Source organism: Apodemus sylvaticus, chromosome 6, assembly GCF_947179515.1.
Source record: "Apodemus sylvaticus chromosome 6, mApoSyl1.1, whole genome shotgun sequence".
Taxonomy (NCBI): Eukaryota; Metazoa; Chordata; class Mammalia; order Rodentia; family Muridae; genus Apodemus; species Apodemus sylvaticus.
Window position 1 is genome coordinate 43,009,115 of NC_067477.1, and position 23,533 is coordinate 43,032,647.

The window sequence follows — 23,533 nt, forward strand, 5'->3', positions numbered from 1 at the left end:
TGTCTTGTACTGAGGGCTTTAAAAAGCCTAGTCAGTGTCACTAGCCCCTATTATTTCAGAAACAGACAACACCACCTAGACTGTGTCTGTATGACTGAAGCAACAGAATCCATATTAAAATGAAAACAAAATGTATTTATAGGATAGGCACCGAACCCTGTCTTCCGGGTATTCCTAAAAATGAACTGTGCCTTATATGTCAAGGCACTTGCTTATATGTGATCAGATGTGTGGAGACGTGTTAAAGGCAGGCTTTTCAGACATATCTCACAATTAAGCTTTTCAGAAAGGATCCTATGCAAAGCCACCTTATGACAGGTACATTGTAACTAATCAGATTTGATTATTCACTTAGCCAAAATGTATTGAGCACACTCACACGCCTTACAAACATGGTTATATAAACAATTCAAGTTACTAGTGGACATTAATAAAGCAATTCACCATGATGGAGTACTTTTCAGATGCACACGCATACACTACTAAGTGAGACCTGGTTACCTGACTGCATGCTCCAAAATCCTGAACACTTACTTACCTTCCAACAGCCAATATTTCACACATGTCAACAAGATTGCTTTTTAATAGCATAAATCTTTTTTTTCTGGTGAAGGAATGGAATGGAGAATATGAAGCAAGCCAAAACAGAAGATTTTCTATAATATTTGACATAATCTATATGGGAAAACATCAACATTTTAAGTTCAGCTTTTTAAAACCACTTAACCTGTTAAGCCTGAAAGGCTGGGAACAACATCCTGTCCTCCATGGCATCTCAGTCAGGAATCCTGGCTCACTCCATAAGTATCAGTCAATAAGCAAGGGCCAAACCCAATCACAAGCAACAAATGGTACTGATTCCATACTCCTGAGAGCATTGTGACTTTAATTACCTCCTTTACTACTGTTTGCTGTTTTCTCTTCTTTTGCCTTCATTTTTTCCTTTCCCTCTTTTTTGAGACCTTTCTTAGGTTTCAGGAACTGCCACAGCTATTGTTACTGGCAACTGCTTTGCTACTAAGCAGGCCACAAGGACTGTAGTGAAAGGGATGGAAGGCATCGCATTTGCTAATTAAGAAGCGCCCCCTAGTGGTTTAACCCCTTTTATCCCTAAGGTGCAGGAACCTGAAAGCAGCAGCAAGAATGAATTGTTTGCTTGCTGTCTTGGCAGCATGAGATACCCTCATCATGCATGCCCTTTAATCTCAATAACCAAGCTGTGTGTTACCAATGATAAATATGTGCACTTGACCATATAATGATTTTGCTTCTTACCAGTACTTTCTTCTGATAAAAACTACAAGGATATAGAGACCTTTTACTTAATAGAAACTTTAAATCCTATGAAACAAAAATCTAAGTATGCTTTCCTCTCCTCTACATGCAAGAAGGTGCCCTACACTTAATCACAGTCCAAGAAGAGGTGAGGTTGCAGCTGTCCTCCTGCCTCAGCATCAGTAACCGGGGTCCATGAGTAAGACTGCAATAAGCACCTAAAGCTGAGAAAGAACCCCAGCGATTCTCTCAGAGTTTTCTATGAGGCACTAAACTCGGTGGAGCACTCAGTGAAATCTGAGGAAGCTTGGGACTGTCGCCTTACGGGGTTGTGATGGGCACTGTAGGATACTGTGACAGACTGTAATAAAGATATCAACAAGAAGTAGCAGCTTGGGCCCAAGATGGCTGCTGCTGAGCTGCAGAAAAGGAAACCTGAACACACACAGTTAGTTCACTGTCTGGAGAGACTGTTCAAGGCAGCCACTGCTGAACAGCCCAGCATCCAAAGCCCAGAACAGGGCTGCCAAGTACATAGGTGTTTGCCTGACAGGAGGACTGAAGCCTCTGGAGGACGAGAGTGAGGTCAGCTTCAGTGTTCCCAAGTGGAGGAAAATTAAATTAAAAGAAGGACTGGAGGAGCCTGATACTCCTGTGTCTTGGACAAATAATTCTATATCCTTTCTGAAGTGGGAGAGAGAGCCAGAAGGGGGAGGGGAGAAAAAGAATACCCAAGAGATATTATAACTCATCGTGAGAGGAACAACCCTACCAGAGGTCAGTGAGGGAAGCCAGGGGTACTCTGCTCTGTATGGGTTCTCACTGACAGAAACATTCATATATTTTAACCAGTCTATTGAAAAGGTTTTGGCCATGTCCCCTATTCTTATTTAAATGTCTAAATTACATATTCTCTTTAAATATGAGCTAGAGAGGAAAAACACTCCAGGCTCCAAAAGGAAATGTTCCTTAAGATTTTTTTTTCCTGTATTGGCAGGCTCAGAAAGTAGGATAAAGAGTTTTTACATGTTGTAACTTTAGACAATACTAACAAGAAGAACCAAACTCCTGTGGTACAAGTATGCAATCTGATACATGTTTTATGTATTATGTAAGAATGACACATATGCCCCATAACTCAAGAGGAAGGCCTTTTATGTCTCTGGCAGGAGGTTTGGTAGGCGAGACTATGGCTGCAGGCAAGCAGGGCCCTTGTTTTCCTTGACATCACTCTTTCTTGACATCGCTTCCCTCCAGCTAAGATGACTGAAGCCCATAAAGCCAGAGGAATCCATCCTGCAACAGTCAGCCATTGCCAAAGTGGATGGAAAACAAGCAGCAAGGAATCCCTTCCCAAACAATCCTCTGGGACCTTTCCTTTCTCAGAAATGCCACAGTTTACCCGTGTACTAACTCAAGTCTGCCCAGTAAGCCTTACCCAGACACTGCAGGAAACAGTCGTGACTGATGCCCGACCCCTTTCTTCTGGGAAACAGACCCCATCTAGAAATCTAACTTCCCCACAAAGCACTCACAGGCATATTAGAAGGGTGGCACCCCCCCCATAAGGGTGAGGCATATCAAGTCCAAAAGGGGTAACAAGTCCCCACTGACACAGTAGATATATGATACAGGCTAGTCTCCAACATATCAAACAGAATTACAAAAGCGTGAGATGTGGGGTTTGTCCCCTTTTCTCTAAGATAAAGCCGTGGACTTTTCCAGGTGATGAAAGTCTCCTTAGTATGGTAAAAGGACTGATGGCTGAGAGCCCCAAAATGCCTCAAGATGGGGACTTCTGTACACTAATTAATAGGAAAGCAACACACACCTACACCTCCTGAAAGGAGAAAGGGCCTGAAAGTTTACCCATGGCCAGTGATGTAATCAAGAGGCTACATAATAAAATCTTCATCTAAAAAGACTGGTCCTGCAAGCTTCTGGCCAGCTCAACACCGGAGGTACCTAGAGGGTGGGTGAAGCTCGGGTCTAGAAATGACAAGAAAGTTCCAAGTATGTTAATTTAGTGATTATGAGGATGCAAAATATGAGTGCTCTTCCGGCTCAAACCCAGCCCAATAAAATACACATGTATTTGATTACATATAAGTAGGAAACCTGGAGCAGAGAGACATCTCTACAGGTAAGGCATTTGCCACCTGATGATATCCGCCTAACAAACCAATTAAATCCCCAGCATCCAGACAAAGGCAGAAGACAAAAGCTGACCCAACAAGTTCTCCTCTGACATCCATATGTGTGCCATGGCATGCCTCTTCCCCACCCTGCAACATCCCCCCCCACACACACACACATAGATACACATACACACATGGACACACACACATATTCAGGCATATACACATGCACACACCCACCATAATTTTTTAAAGAAAAAGTAGAAAAATTTATGCATAGGGGAAAGCCAGTACTCAAAGGACTACCAGAGAAACTGTTTACAAATTTCTCACAGGTCTGTGCCCAGAGCTGTTTTTGTGGCACAGTGCTTCATACCCAAATACCGCATGGAGAGAGCTGGTCTCCCAGGAGTGTGGACGCACTTGTGAGCACAGACCACCACTTCTGTTCAGAAGGACCTGCCCAGAGCCCTCAGCACACAGGAACCAAGGAACAGCCTGGGACAGGATCCTTCCAGTTTCCATCTGCTCCTGGAACTGATCCTGTGCTACAGTGCTCCATTACCCAAATACCACCAGAGAGAGCTGGTCTCCCAGGAATACTGACACACAGGTTTGCAGTAGGGACAAGTCACAGTCAGAGACAGCAAGACCAGCTAACACCAGAAATAACCAGATGGCAAGAGGAAAGGGCAAGAACATAAGCAACAGAAACCAAGGCTTCTTGACACCATCAGAACCCAGTTCTCCCACCACAGCAAGCCCTGGATACTCCAACACACCAGAAAAGCAAGACTCTGATTTAAAATTAAATCTCATGATGATAATAAAGAACTTTAAGAAGGACATAAATAACTCCCTTAAAGAAATACAGGAGAACATAGGTAAACAGAAGTCCTTAAAGAGGAAACACAAAAATCCCTTAAAGAATTACAGGAAAACACAACCAAACAGGTGACAGAATGGAACAAAACCATCCAGAAGCTAAAAATAGAAATAGAAACAATAAATAAATCACAAAGGGAGACAGCCCTAGAGATAGAAAACCTAGGAAAGAGATCAGGAGTCATAGATGCAAGCCTCACCAACAGAATACAAGAGGTAGAAGAAAGAATCTCAGGTGCAGAAGATACCATAGAAAACATTGACACAACAGTCAAAGAAAATGCAAAATGCAAAAAGCTCACAACCCCAGAGGAAGTAGGGCCTCTGGCCTTCACAAGCACATGCACTCACTTGTACAAGTGCACATACACAAAACTAAAACTAAAATAAATCTTTACAAAGGCACACACACCATCACAGGCAAAGAAAATTTAAGATCGAGAGGAGAGATGTGTTAAAAATGTTAGTAGTTTTACACAAAAAGCAAAAAAAAAAAAAATGCAAGGAAGTATAAGCGGGGCACAGTGAGACCACTGATCTGACCCCTATGTGGGTGGGGCAAGGGTTTTATTGTAGATATCAGAGAATAGCCAAAGGCCTGGGTGTGGAGGCAGAGGGGAGGTGACTGGTCATGGCTAGAGCTATCCTGCAGAGGCAGAGAGAAGATCTGGGTAGGGCCAGGGAAGCACCCCAACTTTAGAAATATCTTTATGAAAGAAAGAAATTTTTATTCTGTAAAAATTTGGGAAATCTAGTATTCCTGTACAAATTCTTATTTAAACAAGGCACTGTAATTTTTTTTCCCTCAAAGATCTAAATGAATGCCAGTTTTTATTTGCTGGTAATCAAGAAAATTGAGAAGTCTAATGTCTGTGCTTGTATTTTTAAATGTTATCATTGCAGTGTATGCTATAAAGCTATGGTATTGAAGCTGAATGAGAGAAAACAATTAAAACTTGGAAGACAGAGGCAGGAGAATCAGGAGATAAAAGCCCAGTCTTGAATACAAAGCAAATTTGAGGACAGCTTGGGTTCCATTAGAACCTGTCTCAAAAAATATAAAAAGGGGGTGGGGTCCTAACAAAAGATTCTCAAATTTAAAAGGGGGATTGGGGCTGTGGCCATGGCTTGGTAGGCAAGACTGCTTGCCCACATTCATACACAACATACACAGCATACCACATCACACACACTACATACATACACCATACACCACATCACACACAACACCACACACACTGCATATACCACACATACACAATACACCACAGCATACACACTACACACATATACCATACACCAAGCATACATTCCACATATGCCACACACACACCACACATACACAATACACCACAGCACACTACACACATGCACCATATACTTCCCAAACACCACTCATAGGACAGCATAAATACTACATATATATATACAACACACAGCACATATAGACTACACACACATCACACACGACATACTTGGACCACAAAGACACCATACACACCACACATAGACCACACACACCTCACACACACAACTGAAAAGAAAAAAGAAAAATGTTGCTAAGAAAATCATAGTTTGCAAACTATGTCACTCAGCTTTTAGCATGCATTTATGTCATTGTAAATGTTGTATATTTTTAAATGTTTTATATTTATGTTTATTCATGTGTATGTGTATATATATAGGCTTGTGCACCACCTCTGGCCCCAATCTGTCCAGGACTTTTATTACGTGACTCATGCAGGGGTGGGGGGGAGAGAGACCTAAGAGGGGGAGAGGTGGTCACAGGACAATTTTCAGAAGCTGGTTCTGTGGTGTACTGTGTATGTGTGGTGTGTGTGTGGTATAGCTGGTTCCAGCATGGGTTCCAGGGATCAAATCCAGGCTGCAGGGTTTAAAAGCCCCTTTACCTGCATCGTCTCACCAGTCCATGTTGTACATATTTAATAAAAAATTTGGTTGGCACCCCAGTCATCTATTAAATATAATTTTTCTTTCAATAATATGATTTATATTGACCTTTTGTGTGTTCTAATAAGATTTTATCCGATTTTATAATATAATTATAAAATGTAAACAATTTAACACATAGATTAAAAACTGAGGATAGAAAATTTCTATATAATATATAATACAGAGTCCAAACTGGCTCATCATTTAATTGCTTAGAAAAGAGTATATTTGGGGGGAGAGAACTTTGAGCTGGTGCAGTTATTTGCAGTTAAGCAAATAAATCAAAGTACAGAATAGCTATATACCATAAGATTCCTCGTATAGAAAATTCTCAGAAAAGACAATCCTATAGAGATGGATTGGTAGGGAGAAGGGGATGGAAAATGACTGACTACTGAGGGGGAAGGGGAGGGATCCTGTCTAGAATGGGGCAGCAGAATGAAATTGTGGTGGTGTTTACCAAAGGTGGATACTACAATACATGAACAACAGTATATCTCAACAACATTTTAGAAAAAGCATCTACAGTATATCGACTTTATAAGAAATAGGAGAAAATGAAGTCTGAATGGATCTGGCTTGAGCAAAAACCACAGAAAAGACCATTCAGGAGCGTAAGTAGGAGGTTGGGCAGGCAGGGCATTGTAGGCAGGAGGGTGGGCCAGAGGACAAGAAGACAAGGGCATACACATCCCGTTGCACAATTCTGACTTTTAGATTATGTTAAAATAAATACATACATAAAAGTGGGAAGGCTATGCCAACATGGGATGCTAGCAGCACTGCATTTCAAACATGTGACGCGTCGCTCTGGGACAGGCAACCCAAACGACTTTCAAATGTGTCGCTCTGGGAGAAACAACCCAAGCAACTTTTGAACCACGGTCTTTGAAATATAGTCCCTTGGGTCAAAACTGTTTGTTTGAGCTCCAAACAAATTGCAAAGTCTAAGCAGTAGATTCTTCCCCTAGAGGAATGAACTGGCAATCCTGAAACTATTTTCTGTATAGTCTAAGACTGACAAAATAAGTAAATATACTTTGAGCACGGCGAGTGTGTCTCTCAGTCCCAGGGCGGGAACTACAGAAATGGGGAGGGGATGAACAAGATGAGCCTGGGGTACCAGATCAGAGCTGGACATGTCCGCAGGAGGACATAACTACAGAAGAAGTAGAAACAGGAAAAGATACAGACATAAATGTGCAAAAGTAGCCACACACACAACACCTTCCCGCGGTCCCTGTCGACCAGGACGGCCCAGAATCAATGAGCACAAGCACAGATCGGGTCCTGAATAACACTGTCTCCTAAATGGAACAAGGGCTGACTCTAAAAATTGGATTTTAAACAACTTAGTTATTTCACTTATTTGAAATCAAATTGCTTTTAAATTTCAGCATTTTTTGTAATTTGGGAATCTCTACATATATATAATGAGATGTCTTAGGGATGGACCACAATTCTAAATATGAAACACACACATCACTGAATATTGCTGTTAAAATAGACAACACATTTTATATGTTGTCTAACATAATAGCTAGTAGCCACATGTGAAAAACACCTGAAATGTAGCTACTGAGTAAAGAATTTTCAGTTTTAATTAATGTACTTAATTCGAGGTGGAGAACTGCCTGTGGCTATAAGGGTTGTTTTAGACAACACAGCATTAGACTACAAATACAGAGAGGGTACGGATTTTCATCTGTTAGATGAATAAATGAACAAATAACTGCAATACTGAATGAGTACTTAAATGAACATTGTAAAGGGCGTCGTTGGACCAATATAAGATACAGTTTGCTGACTGGAGAGATGGCTCAGCAATTAAGAGCACTGTAGGCTCCTCCCTGAATTTAAATGGGGGCCCACAACTGTCCATTTCCTGAGGCTCTGACCACTCCTTGGGTACTATACACAGTCATGGTGTGCATGCCTACATGTACATGCCTACAATATACCCACACACATAAAATAAAAATAAACGAATCTCTAAAAAAGACAATTTGGAGAAAGTATGTTACGACTACTTTATTGATGGTTTTAAAAGCAACTGAAAAGTTGAAGCTTTAGGTGATAAACAATGAAAACTGTCTTCATCCACAAAGGCTGCTTTCTACTTGTCAAAATTACTAATGTTCACAAGGAACGTTCAGACATATGAACTACACACTGGTATTTACCCACATTTGAAATAAAACAAATTTCAATTAAGTATCTATGTATTTTTTAAAGACAAAATCTTATATATCCCAGCCTGCTCCCAGACTTCCTTTACAGATTCAAATGTCCTTGAATTTCAGATCCTCCTATCTCCACCTCCCCAGAGAATTATACGCATGCGTGCTAGGCCCAGCCTGGGATCTTTATTATAATTCATTATTTACTTTATGATTCTACTTAAAACCTCACTGGACAATAACACATCAAATGCAAAGTTGTTTCTTGAATTTTATTAATGTATATATGTATTTATCTGTGTCTGTGTACAAACATGTACATGCAGATGCCTTGGAGGCCAGAAGGTATTAGATCCCTGGAGCTGGAGCTACAGGTGATTATATGTCACGTGATGTAGGTGCTAAGAACTGAGCTTAGGTTCTCTGGAAGAGAAGCCAGCACTCTTAACTACTGAGCCAGTTGTTCAGGTCACAAAATACATTTTTAATAGAAATGTCTGCAAATCATAACAAAACAACTAACTATGCTTCCATGTTTATGTCTGCAGTCTGTCACATGGTCTTGCTTTGGCTAGTGTCTCTGACGATCATATGACTATCGACAATTGAAAAATGTGTTTTAATGGCTTTTTCATACAACTAGAGAAATGTTCACTTGAAAATATCCCAACCCATAACAAGCACTAATTTTTAAAAAGTAGTTACCATACAAACTCTCCAGAGAAATGAATTTCTTTTGTTCTACTATTTCTTCTATAAAATCTTCTATTCTACCTTGTATTCCAGAAAGATCTTTACCAATATGTTTTATAGTTTACACACCAATCATGTGAAAGATTAGTTATGCAGTTTCCTAATGTTTAAAGGTGAATTGTTATCAGTCTCACCAGAAATGTTTTTCAGTGCGAGTTTTCCAAATTATCACTTTTGATTCAATATTTAAATTTTATTATTAGCAATGACAGTTTTTCACTTGGTTTTTAAGAGGCAGGAGAAGAAATGTCTCTAGATATCAAAATCTAAACAACCAGATTGCTTTCTAGCTGTTTTTTTCCATATGAAAGCAGTATTGTAAAACACAATTCAAACAACAGTAAAAGTGCCCGCAGAAACTTCAGAACGCCCAGCTGCCCTGCAGACCCCTGAGGATCTGAACGAGCTGGAGACATGCAGCTCTAGGTTCCTGACTAGGATATAACTGACAAGGATATTCTGGTTACTTCATCTTCCCAGCCTCCACCAAAAAAGCCGAGCACACAGGAAAATTAGCATATTACAAGAATAAAAATCAATCGATATAGTCACATAGTCTTTACCTCTATTGCCTTTAAAACTTACACTTTAGTGAATTCTTACTGCAAAACAACACAGACACAGTTTGCCATCTATTAATTATAGCCTAACAGTCCAGTCTGTGAGTTCAATACTTGTATCCTACCTAGTACTGTCAAGCTCTCTAGATGGATATGCAAGTAAAAAAACTTTTAAATACAGTTTGCTTTTCGAAATATGGCATCTATGTAAAGAACAGAAGACGAGCTACATACAATTCCAGATTGCAGGTAGACTTAATTTGTCCCTGCTGTTAGTTTTAGTGGACAAAGACACAGCAGGGGACTGAAACTCTGTAACAGAGATGCCCAAGTCAGCAGCTTCTCCAGTCACCAGAGTTGGTCCCTAGAGAATCATGATTCTACAAGAGAAGTGCAGTTCAGAACCCTGTCTGGCTGAAGGAGGAGCAGAGCCTGGAGACAGGGAAAGGACCAATCCTTAGGGAGGTAAAATGTGATTCTCTAAAGCTGACTTGCAATCAGTAGGGCTGTGCTCATAGCCCAACCTGCCAAAAGCAACATTAAAGTCCTTTTGACAACAGTTGTAAAGACTCTAGTTTTATGTTTCAACCGAAAATAACTACTAAAAAATTTAAAGCCATATACCATTCAGAGTACAATAAAAGTATGTTTATACAGTGATCCAATAAACGATGTTTCTATGACAGTAGAAATAGCACCTCCCTGCTTCAATAGGGCATGCAAGGGAGGGCAGCACCTCCTCAGAGGAAGGAGGTCTAGAAGGTTAGAGGATTGTGATGGCTACTTGGTTTTTTCTTTCCTTTCTTTTTAGAGATAGAGTCTCTCTATGTAGCCCTACCTATCCTGGAACTTGCTATGTAGACCATCAGGCCAGCCTTGAACTCACAGAGATCTGCTTACCTCTGCCTCTAATGCTGGAATTAAAGGCTTTTGCCTCTGGGCCCAGATCATTTTTAACCACCAACTTTCCACAACCTAGAGTCATCTAAGAGCTTCAGCTGATAAACTGTAAATCAGGTTGGCCAGCAGCCCGTCTGTGGTGGACTGTCTGGATTATTCACTGACCCAGCCTGATGTGGGCAGCACCATTTCACAGGCTGGGCTTGAACCGCTGGCTGAGCACAGGCAGGCCAGCAGGCAGTGAGGTTGGGTGCATCCTCCTTGCCCTGCTGTGGATGTACTGTGCTGAGCAGCTTGAGTTCCTTGTCTTGGCTTCCCTCCAATGGCGGTTATATCCTAGAATATGAGCCGAGGAAGCACTCCCTTGTGTAGCTTTTGGTCATAGTATTTTATCACAGCAACAGAAATGAAACTAGAACAGGATGTTTCCAGCTGCAAGTAAATAAGGCCCAAGCTGAGGGGACTTAAACAACGCCTCTGAAGCTTTTATGCACACGGAGTCATCTAGAGACGCTCTGATTTAGTAGTACAGAGGGAGGGCCTGAAATTCCAACTGGCTCACAGGGGATGCTTCTGCCAGTCTATAGACCACAATTTCAATCCCAAGAACTTAACCACAAGAAAATACACAGGTCATGGAAGGAATGGGACATGAGTGGGATTGTAGTGCATGATGCAAAATTCACAAGACATCAATAAAGTAATGTTAAAAAGAAAAAAAAAAGAAAAAAAAAGAAAGAAAATACACAGGTCAACGTAAATGTAGAGACTGGAGAAATGGCTCAGAGGTTAAGAGCACTTACTCCGCTATCAGAGGGCCAGAGTTCAGATTCCAACACCCCCATCAGGCAGTTCACAAATGCCTGAAATCCCATTTTTAAGGGATACAATGTCCCCTTCAGGCCCCTATGGGCACCAGCATAGACACACACACATACACACACACACACATACACAGAAAGAGAGAGAGAGAAATACACAGATAAAACAGATAGATGATAGATAGATAGATAGATAGATAAATAGATACATAGATACATAGATAGATACATAGATAGATACATAGATAGATACATAGATAGATACATAGATAGATCGATACATACATAGATAGATCTATACATAGATAGATAGATAGATAGATAGATAGATAGATAGATAGATAGATGATAGATGGATAGATAGATATAGATAATTCTTTTAAATTTTGTTTTTAAAATGTAAATGCAAAACCAGAAATAAGACTTTTCACTAATGTCAGCAAGGATTAGTGGTCACATAGCCTTAGACATATCCTAGGAAAGAAAGTAGTGTCCAACAGATTTCAATCAAGAACGAGGAAATTACCAGAAGCTTAAAAACATTTCTGGCACCCCAGAATTAGATCATCAGCTCCTGTGTGAACTGTGGGTCAGTAAGAGCAGTAAGGTGGTCTTTGGACAAATCAGCTCAACACGAGCATGGGGTCAGCTTTCCTCATACAAGCTGGAACAGGCACAAAAGAGAAAGGACAAAGAGGAACAAGTCATGAGTCCGTTAACCAGGACTACAGAGCAGATGCGGCTCAGGCATTTGCCAGATATTTGCAGAGATAAACACTGGTTCGGGCTAATTAAAAATTGCAGAGTACTCTATAAACATAAATGTTAAATATTTATTTTTAAATAACCACACCGAGTTATTACTAGATGGCAACCTTACTCAGTCTTAGTAGAAAGAGAACCTATTACAGACTTCAAAAATGACACTAGAAATCATTCATAACTATTACTTATAAGATGTTTTTAAGAAATAATACTAGTCATAAAATATTTCAAAACTGAATAAAATTCATTAAGTACATTCTCTAAGTTTAGGAAACTCTAATCCATCATTCAAATAACTAAAGTTGAAAACATCCAATCTGAGGCAGAATATCTTTTTAAAGAAAATAAATAGTTGCAAAAATGATGGTTCATGACTCTTAATCCCAGACCTCAGGAACCAGGGACAGGAAGACTGCCACAAACCTGAAGACAGCTTGACTTGCATAGTGAGTTCTAGGCCAGCCACAGCTACACAGTGAAACCCTGCCTCAAAAAACAGAAAGAAAGAAGAGTAGAAGAGAAGGTTCAGAGGTTAAGAGCACTCGTTCTTCCAGGAGACCTGAGTTCAGGTCCCAGGACTGGGGCAGCTCATATTCCCTGTGGCCTAAAGATGGTCTAGCACCCTCTTCTGACCTCACAGAAAGGAGCAAAGAAAGAAAAGGAAAAAAGAAGGTGTTAAATTAGACATGCAATACAATAAGTTCTTTAAAACAGTATGTTTGGGGCTGGAAAGATAACTCAGTCCATAATCAGCCCACCCTAATCAATGACACCATTCTTTTATCTTTATTCCATGGACATCACTTATCCAGTTCAGGTTAAACTATCCCTTCCTCATAAACAAGGCATGTATGTACATGAAAAAGTCTGTGAGGCATGATTCCTACAAAAATCACCTTCTGTGTTAAGCCCCTGGGAACTTTACATTAAAGTTATAAAATAAGCCACTTTGTTGGCTCCTGGGACAACACCATGGAAGAGAAGCATCTTCTGCACACTCACAGCATAGACTGAGTTTTCATGACACCTCAGAAGAGGATGTTAGGAGGCCATCTGGACTTTAGAAAGTCTCTAAGAAAGGCTTAAAGTCAAATTGTTTAGAAATTATTTTCAGACAATATATTTACCACAGGATTTAAGTTGGTATACACATTTGCCTTTTTGGCTTTAAGAATGCCGAAACCCAATATAACATTTCCCAATAGACAGTGAATCAAACATTCAGAGAATCAAAATGAGAATACAGAAATGTGAAATTGTTAAGATTATCTCTTTCACTATCAAAGAAAAGCAAAGAGCATGAACTAGAGATGTAGCAAAGTGGTGAGATACTAGCTTAGCATGTACTATATGGATTCAACCCCAGCACAAAAAATAGATGGATAGATAGGTAGATAGATATATGATAGATGGATAGATGGATGGACAGACAGACAGATAGATATATGTAATGGCTCAGCAGGTAAGAAAGAGCTCTTGCTGAGTCACACAATGCCCAGAGTTTAAATCCCTAGAACCCATATAAAAACAGGGTGTGGTCACACACTTGCCAGTAACCCCACTTCATAGCAGGAAAGGGAACAAAAGAATTGTTAGAGGCTGTCTCAAGGAAATAAGGCAGAGAGTAAAAAAACAAGATTATACCATATCCTCCTCTGTCCTCTGTGCTTGTGTATAGCTGTGTGCAACATTATCACATGAGTATATACACTGTAAACACACACACACACACACAAATTTTAATAACAGAAGGCAAAAGGGAATAAATAAATTGTTCAAATATAACTTTTAATATACTCCACTTTAAAGTGTCTAAGATTGGAAGAAATCTTTTTAAAGCACAGCTATTATGTATTCTCATGAAACTATTTCTACAATTATTTCACTCAATACATTTGTTAGCTCCTAAATCCAGTCCTCCACATTTTCTGTGTATGTGATAAGAACATAAGATCAACCCCATAGCAACTTTTAAATTATCTAAGATACTTTTGCTAATTCAGACACTGTGTTATGTACACGGCCCCAAGACTGAGTCATTTCTAGTATCTGGAAGTTTTCACTTTGATAAATATCTCCCTGTTTTCCCATCCCTCAGGACCCTGGCAAACACTTTTCTGTTCCTAAGAGTTTGACTATTTTAGATTCCATATGTAAAAAGCATCACATAGTATGTGTACTACACTTGGCTTACTTAATTTAGTATAGCATCATCCACATCCATCCATGTTACACAAAATGTAAGATTTCTTTTGAAGGTTGAATAATATTCCAGTGTATGTATATACCAAAATTTCTTTATCTGTTCACGTGTAACTGAACATTTAGACTGCACCCATTGCTTGGCTTTTGGGGATGCTGCTGCAGCGAACACAGGACACACACACACACATGATCCTGACATTGCTGAGTTGCTGAGACAGGCCTTAAACTCACAGTCTTCCTGCCTTAGCTTCCCAAGCGCTGGGATTACAGGCAAGTGCCAGCTCACTGGGCTAAGCACATCTGTTGTGGAACATCTATTCAGGTCAGTTTAGCCCAGTTCTTACTCAGTTTGCTTTTTGTTGTTGTCCAGGTTGTGCTGCTAAGATGTAGAATTTCTTTATATATTGTGAATATTAACCTTTTGTCAGATACATGATTTTCAAGTGCTTCCCCATTCTGCAGTTTTCACTTTCATTGATGACTATTTTCTGCATAGAAGCCTTTTAGTTTGATATAGTCCCATCTGACTTTATTTTGTTGCCCACATTTTAGGAGTCAGATTTCCAAGTGAGGCACATGGTAGCCCTCTGTACAGAGCGCTGATGATGAATTCTTACCGTATCGCTTTTTCTATAAAATAGTAGCTGATGATCTCTCACAGGACTTTGAGCAGCTCTAGGAATTAGAGGCACCAAGCTTTCCAATCTTCAGCAAACCTCAAGGTTCAATTGCAAACAAGAAGTATGGAGACAGCAAGTCCTGGTCTCCAGGTGGTTTTGTACATTTTAGAAGCAGTGCCAGAATGCTGTCCCTTCAAATAGCATAGGGACTTAATAAGCATTTAATTAAATATACATTTCAGAAATTGTATAATTAAAAAGTATAAAATAGCCTACAAGTATGTATTGGATACCTACTTTTGTGAGACACTTCTCAAGAAAAGCAGCTATGAAGAGCACATACTCTTGTTTTGGGGGGCTTTATGATATAACTGGGGGGCTTAGACACAGACATACAAAAGTTAAATGATACTGAAAGGCAAATGAAGCACTTAAGTTCCAAATAGAAGTACATGATGTTTGTAACACAATGGAAAGTGGGACCAGTTAGAAAGCTGAGGTAGACCAGCAGTCCACATGCATAGGAAAAGACAAGATAGGAGGACTATGCAGAAGTCAGAAGGAAGAATGTCCCTGAGTTCCTTAGTAGGAATGTAACCAATCAACAAATATTCTGACCTTGCTACAAAGGATGTACCTGGCGAAAGAACATGTAAGTTGTCTGTCCTTATAATGCTTACAGTCTGGTACTTAAATTATGCATGATACCACTCTGTGCTTCTGAGCAAAAGATGTGGTCATAGATACATTGGGAGAAAGTTAGACTGCACCGATGTGTATCATATCATCATCTACACAGGAAAGTCAGAAGCAAACCAGCTAGATACTAGATAAAAATCATGCTACAAGTGGCAAGTAACATTACACACCATCTTGGGTAGATGGCCCCATTTCACTGTATCCCTCTCCTCACTGGAAAACTAAAGGTTGCCACTCAGCCACGAGCTTGAGCTCTTCAACTGGAAAGCACAAACCACACAGGGGACTTGGTAGTCAGTGTAGCGGAACCCTGACCACCGGGGCGGCAGTTTGCTTTCATTTCTAACCTCTTCTCAGCCAAACAACTTTAAATTATACTTGTGTTCATCAGCTTACCAATTACTGAGTTCCAAAAGAGCACTCTCTTTCTGAGAAACAGTAAAGGTCAGGGCTTAACTGGAAACTGAAAGTCTAGGCACTCCCAGTTATTCTCCTCTGGGTAGTCTGTAGCCCCAATGACAGCAATGGAGGTGCCACGATATTTACTCATCAGTTAGACAGAAAAGAACTGTAGACAAGATACTCATTCGATCCTTTACTGTAGCACAGAAAGTGATTTGTCTCTGTAGTTGACTTATTTATAGAAGCCTAAGGGCAGAGACTATGTTTTATTCATCTTTATGACCTCGCTGTGCCTAGCATAGAGCTTTGGACATTATTGAGAGCAGAACTGAAGTGGAAACTTAAGGGTTCTTTGGAAAGTCAGTTGTGTCAGATGGTGTTTTCCTGGGGCAAACATGTGGAGGAACGTCTTCCTGAAGTGGACACAGATGAAAGGGTGTTTTGCTAAAGTAAGCATGTGAAAGGATGGATGTGTGATGAAGGATTCTTCACTAACTATGCGAATGTGTTGGTTCGCCTTACATTGTGTTACTGAGCTCCATTTGTCAGGACTCCATAGAGAGAAATGCACCAAAAAACTTCTGGTGGTGTGCTGGCAGCTTCTTGCTGCTTCCGCAGACTCGGGCTAAGACAGACTCATGTGCTGAGGTAAGACCCAGGGAGGACATGTGATGTTCGGAGGGAGTATAAATAGGACTCAACAGACTGAGAAAGTAGCTTTGCAATGCTTCTTGGTCTTGAGTCTTCCTGACTTTTTATTTCATTAAGAGAGGTGCAGCAGAGAACTTCTGCTGTTATCCCTGGTGGTCTTGGTCACTCCTGCTGACTTAATGCCGATTCGCCTGAGGCTGCTGCTGAGTCCTGTTTGCTATGCCAACACTACTGAACTGGACTGCTGGTATATTCGTGAAGTATTTGTGAGAGGAATCCTGTGAACTGAACTGCTGGCAATGCAGATGGGATTCCAAAGAACAATTTCTAAGCAGGTCCACCTCCCCCATATCCTAAAAACCTTTCTTTTCCACTACCTCTGGTGGGTGGTGGGTTAGAAGGAAGGCTAAAACATTTAAGAACTATTATTAAAAGTAGAGTTAAGGAAAATTTAAGCTTTCATGGAATTAAAAGCTTACATAGAAGAAAGTCTAAGATACAAAACAATAGGAGTTATGAGGTAGAAGAAGCTTCAGGCAGCATTAGTATCTATCAACAGCACTGAGGAAGGGACAATGAAGAGGACAACATGATCTGTTCTTGTGGCTTTAGTACTGCAAAAATATTAAGATAGAAAATATACAAAGCATCGGGGATGCGGTAACTACTAAAATTAACAACTAACGGCTGCCTTTCACAGAGTGCACCACACATCAAGTGAAGAACACTACAGACAGCCTCACTTATTCCCCTCAGCCAGACAGGTCAGAGATTATATTCATTTTTCAAGCAGAATAACTAAGGTCAGAGCTAGGTGGGATACACACCTATTAATTTTAGCAAGAACGGACTGTCTGTCAAGCAAACATCTAAATCCAGAGCCAGTGCTGCACGCCATAGCCCAGGGAGGTAGAACTGAGATGTGGAAGTAACCAGACACTGAGTTTATTACAAAGATGGAACAGGAGGATTCGTTGAAAGATAAAGAAGGGTGTTTACAATAATGAGGTAGTAGATAACATCTATAGAAGCAGATGGCCAAGGGAGTGGAGCCAGTACCTGAAATGCATGGCCCCTTCTCCAGATGCAACCAGTACAGTGTCTTTACGAGTTTGTTGACCGACTCAGGCAAAGGCAATCACCCACTTTACCTCCTTTTGTAAAACTGTTTATTTTGCAATAATTTTAGATTTACCATAAAGTTGCAAAGAGGATACAGAGTTCTCTTCTCCCAGCTCCTCCTACCATCTCACTCAGCACCTGACAGCACAACCATCAAAACTAATGAATCGTGCTCGTGGGAACACTGTTCTGTTCACTAAATCTTATCAGTCCGAAGCAGTTACCATAAAACTACCACAACATCACTTTGGATCCCATCAATACAAGAAATTATAAACTATCAATATACAATAATAAGAATAGTTTTTAAAACATAAGCTCAGAAGATGTTATAGCTAAGCTTCCTTCTCTCCCCTTCTTTCCCTTCCCTTCCCCAAGTTACTTTTAAGGGACAGAGTCAGAGACAGGTGGAATCAGTAAAGAAAAGTGTGACAAAGTGCAGAGAAACCAGTAGAAGTTCCCACTGTCCTCTCCCAGTGGAGAAGCTAGGGTGTGCTTAATAGTCTCCGCAGTGACTCAGGACAACATGTGCAAAGTGGTTTTAATCAGGAAAGTTGGCTCGATTGTTAGTGTCCAGATTGTTATTAGGGGTCAATCAGGAGGTACACAGCACCTACTTAAATGACCTCAGCTAATTAGACTCCAGTCCCCAGAGCAAAATCAACATTCACCACAACCACAGTTTGCATAAACTGTGATCAAACTTGTACCTGTGACCTCGACCCTCATACACACAAAAATACTTGGTAGAATACTCCCAGGGCTCAGAGCTCATCTCCCAGGACCCTTCTGGAAATCTGAGCAACCCAAACCAGCTAAGTTAACCCTTTCCTCACAGTGAGTATGTTCCTGGGCTACCTGATTCATCCCAGCACCACAGGCTTTATCACCCTTCAGGCATGCCAATGCTGCCTTGCCAATCACCTGTTCATTAACCTCTATGTGTTTCTGTACTTCTGACTTTAGTTAACAATAAAAACAAAGTTTGCCACGTCAGAAAAGGAGAGACACTAGCTAATGAAATAAAGGCTTATTACATAGTAAGTTTAAGGTCCACGGATAGAAAGTAGATAGGTTGAAAGATCATGGTGTAGGCAAACAGAAGGCTCCACAGAACCCTCCTCACCTCGGATGGAGTTCAGGGTATTTGCTCTCAGTGACTCATACAAATAGTCAGACTAAACCCAAAAGACCTGATTTTCAGAGAAGCCGCACAATAACAATACACAGCGAAAACTCTGACTCCAGCGTTAAGGATCTGTGATTTCTATCTCAATGAGCAACAGCATAAGACTCTCCAAAAACATAAGTTCTGAACATTTATAAGAAGGCAGAATGACAAAAGTGGGCATATAAACCTATATCACAAGCCAGAAGCACAAGATGAAAATTTTGCAATTAACAAAATTTGAATATTTTAATAAACTCCCCTATTACTTTAAATTTTTTAGTATTTATTAGTGTCAATGATAAGGTATGATCTTAAAGATGAAGCCCACCTTGCATGATGAGACAGCTAAAGGTGAAAGAAAAGATAAAATCTGGCCCATATAAAATTGGGTCAGATTAAATTGAGGGAAAAAATTATGCCCTTTTCAAATAATAAAAAGGCTAATCTTACTGTATTTTCTTCAGTTAAAACAAGAAGTTTCTTCTTGTTAATGATCTGAATGCCTTTAAATAGCAAAATGAGAAGTACACATATTTTCATTCACTTTTCTAAAGTTTTAAGCATAAAAATGGATACTTCAAAAGAAACATTGGTAAACAATGTATGAGAGCCATGCATATTCCCAACAATCACATAACCAAGAACACAGAGGACAACCACAGGAAAAATGGCTACAGTCATGTCTAAGAACAATCTGGGTTTTAACAGCTATAGGTGAAAAAAAAAATCTATTCCTACTTTCAGTATCATCTGTTAAAAAAAAAAAAAAACCATGGAGTTACTGTGAGCTATCTAACAATTACTCTTCATATGAACGTCCTATTATCTTAATCTGATCATGAATTCAGTGTGACATTACTGCTTTATATGTATGGTAAATAGAGCGGGCACTGAATAGGCAGTACAAACACAGTCACCGCTCATTTTAGAAGGCAACATCTAAACTCTCCTCATAATTATTTCCACTATCCATCTAGAAATGGTTTCAGAATTGGGGCAATTAGAATAGGTATGGCCCTCATAGATTCATGTTTGAATGCTTGGCTCTAGGGAGTGGTGCTATTAGAAGGTGTGGCCTTGTTGGAGTGGGTGTGGCCTTGTTAGAGGGAGTGTGTCTTGGTATAGGTTGGGATTCCTATGCTCAGGCTCCACCCAGTATGGAAGAGACCCTCCTTCCTTGCTGCCTTTGGATCAAGATACAGATCTCTCAGGTACTCCAGCACCATGTGTGTCTGCATGATGCCACGCTCTCCTGCCATGAGGATAATGGCCTGAACCTCTGACACTGTGAGCCAGCCCCAATTAAATGTTCTCCTTTGTAAGAGTTGTCTTGGCCAAACTGTCCCTTCACAGCAATGAATCCCTAAGACAAGGATCTACTGCTATTCCTTCTACTGCTAGTGTAAATATGCTTTAAAAACAGGAGTTCTGCCCCAAAGCGGCACACTCCTAAACTCCGAAAGCTTTGAAGACAAAGATTCTGTACACCAGACTTCTGCAACTGTGTTTCTCAAACCACAGTCTTAATGTATTCAAGTTTATAAAATTCTCTCCTAAGAATGTTTACTTTTTATAACTCAAATCCTCCATAACATAATAATATGTATGTTTCCAGTAAAGGGATGTCACTTAGAACCTCTTTGATGGTCAGTGACTAGTGTAGACAAGAACCATGACAGAATTAAATATAAGCATATTCATGTCCACATGAAGCTCAAATGATGTCACCCTTCCCAAACAAAAGATTTGCTGGTAGCTCGAAAGACAAGAGAAAGCCTGAGTACTCACATTAACTATAGCAAGGATGTTAAAACCAAAAGAAGTTATAATATATATGATGTTGCATGCATAAATATATATGCATAATGTATACAAATTATAAAGATATATGCATAAAACATGGACATATTATAAACACATGCATATGAGATATATGCATATTATAAACATATAAACCTCACAGTTATCATCTATAACATTAAATGAGCATAATAATTTGTACAGCATTATGATGATCACAAACACAGTACATGTGATGCTTCATAAGTGTCCTTTGTTAGGAAGGGTTATTCCTACCTATCATACTCCTGTGGTAACAACTCTAGAGTCAGCAATGGGGGCTCACAAGAATATCTGCAAGAGTAGGGTACATGGTCTGAATGGGAGAAAGCAGTTATTCACCCAGCATTTGTTCTTGTTCCCAAAGACATGGAAAACATGGATGCTGACATGGAAGCAGGCAAGGCTCTTGACCTCGACAAAGAACAGCAGGTTGTAGAACTCCTCCACACACTTGAACCTCCAGAGTTTCTCAACTCAAAGACTGATGACACCGTAACCACAGTAACAGCACACCAATCGGAAAAAGGCTGCCCAGAAAGGTGTAAACAGTGCCATTTGGTTCCAAAAGACTAAATTTGATCAAGGACAAAAAAAGAGAAAAACAAAAAACCCTCATGCTTCTTAGAAGAAAAATATCTAAACATGGAAATTTTTAAATATTATGAAAAATGCAAAAGATAAAATAACTTCTAAAAGGAAAGGGAACTTTGACCCAAGCAAACACCAGGTCCAGCAAACGACGCTAGTCATGGATTACTTGATTTAAAACAAAACCAACGAAAACTGTAAAATATAAAAACGAATGAACGTTTTATAGACCATAAAAAAGAATTTTCAGCAAAATACAAAAATGTAAAGCATTCCTTTCTCTGAGTTTGTAATTCTTTAATTGAGATAGCTTGGACTATTCAGAGCTAATCCAATAACAAGGCAACATAATGTGAATTATAAAATTCTTGTTCTAGCAAAAATTTCTTAAATAGTGGGTGGGGGGGCCTGGGGAGCCAGTGCCTTGAAGTAATACAAAAACACCATTAGATTCCTATGCTTCCTCCTATTTACTATTTATTTATTTATTTATTTATGACAAGAGTCTCACCATATAGCCTTGGCTGGCTTGGAACTCACTATTTAGACCAGGCTTGCCTTGTATTCACAAGAGACCCTGCTGTCTCTGCTTCCTAGGATTAAACTCCTACCTCCATAAGATATTGGTGGTGCTTGGAGTACAGAGCCTAGGGGAAAGCATCTGGATTAGGGACAGACAAATAACGGCGTACACACCAGATCATAAGCATGCCCAGCTCTTTTCAGACACTGGACACCTGCTGTTTCAGAAAGCTCTACTAAAAACAGAGTAGAGTTCTTTTTCTTATTCAGAAAAACAAACTATCTTAGTGAATTGCAAAACATTAGCCTATAATTGCTATTTTTTAAAAAGAAAACAACTTTTAAAAAGTTAATTTTCACATTTTGCAGGGGCTTAGGTCAAGCAATACTGTAAGTTAGTAAAAATAACTAAGCAACTCATCTTAAATTTCTATTAAGTATCTCTTCGAAAAATTCTTTAAATTTTTCTATTCCACTTAACCAGGAAAAATAGAAGTTCAAATATATCATTTTAAGTAACTATTAGAAACTTAAAGACAACAATTCTCAAGATAAACCTTGTAATATCTGATTTTAATTCAAACTATAAATTTTAGAGGCATTAAAATATGTAGAATGTGTGTGTGAACTTTCTCTGACTTCTCGCTTGGCTTTACAAATGAAAGGCTAAATGGTGACTCACATAGTTTGTATATATTCTTTATGATACAAAGACCTGGGATCTTAATTTCTCCAAAACAAATAAAAGTCATGAAGTCTCAAGCAAATTTTCCATCAGGTTAAGGAATTCCCTTGTCTGGGTGGGAAAAGCTAAAACGGGAAAGCCAGGAAGGGTAGGGCAACCCACACCTGTAACCCAGCAAAGGCAAAAGGCGAGAGGGCCTGGGGGAAAGACGGTCAGGGCTGGACAGCAGGGAGCTGTCTGGAAGAAATAAAAGCAAACGTAATAATACCCAATGTTCCTGATGCTGTGGAACAAGTACAGCTCTCCCACACGTAGCAGAGCAGGGTGTAACTTAATACGCATCTCTGTGTTGTCTGCTGTGTGTCACCAACTCTGATAATCTCCCTCAGATTTCCAGATCACAATGCCCACAGCAGAAACCATTCCAACAGTCACTTAAGGTTTTCTCAATGGCATTTCCGTGAATGGCTGACCTCTGCCCATTGGAAGCAAACCCAAACAGCACTGAAAACAGCAACCTATGAACAGAGCTTAAATGGTCAAATTCAGAAAATCTGCAGGATACACTGTCGACGCAAAGAAAGTTCGCAGAAACAGATCCGGGCCACTCTGTGAGTTGTACCACTTAATAGTAATCTCAGCATGACAGACGTGACACAGGACATAGAGAATGAGCAACCAGTGAGAAGGAATAAAGGAAGTGATGGTGGGAACCCTCAGAAGCACTTAAGTCTGCCCTGGGGTCAAGTTATAAAAGGGGAAATAACCAGCAGAGAGGGTGGCTTACGAAAGCAGT

The 23,533-nt window shown here is 39.9% G+C and overlaps 1 protein-coding gene across 6 annotated transcripts in view; it reads right to left on the bottom strand.

The window, feature by feature from the left end:
- Window positions 1-23,533, bottom strand: part of Rad51b (RAD51 paralog B) — a 515,280-nt gene that overhangs the window by 451,091 nt on the left and 40,656 nt on the right. The window lies entirely within an intron of this gene.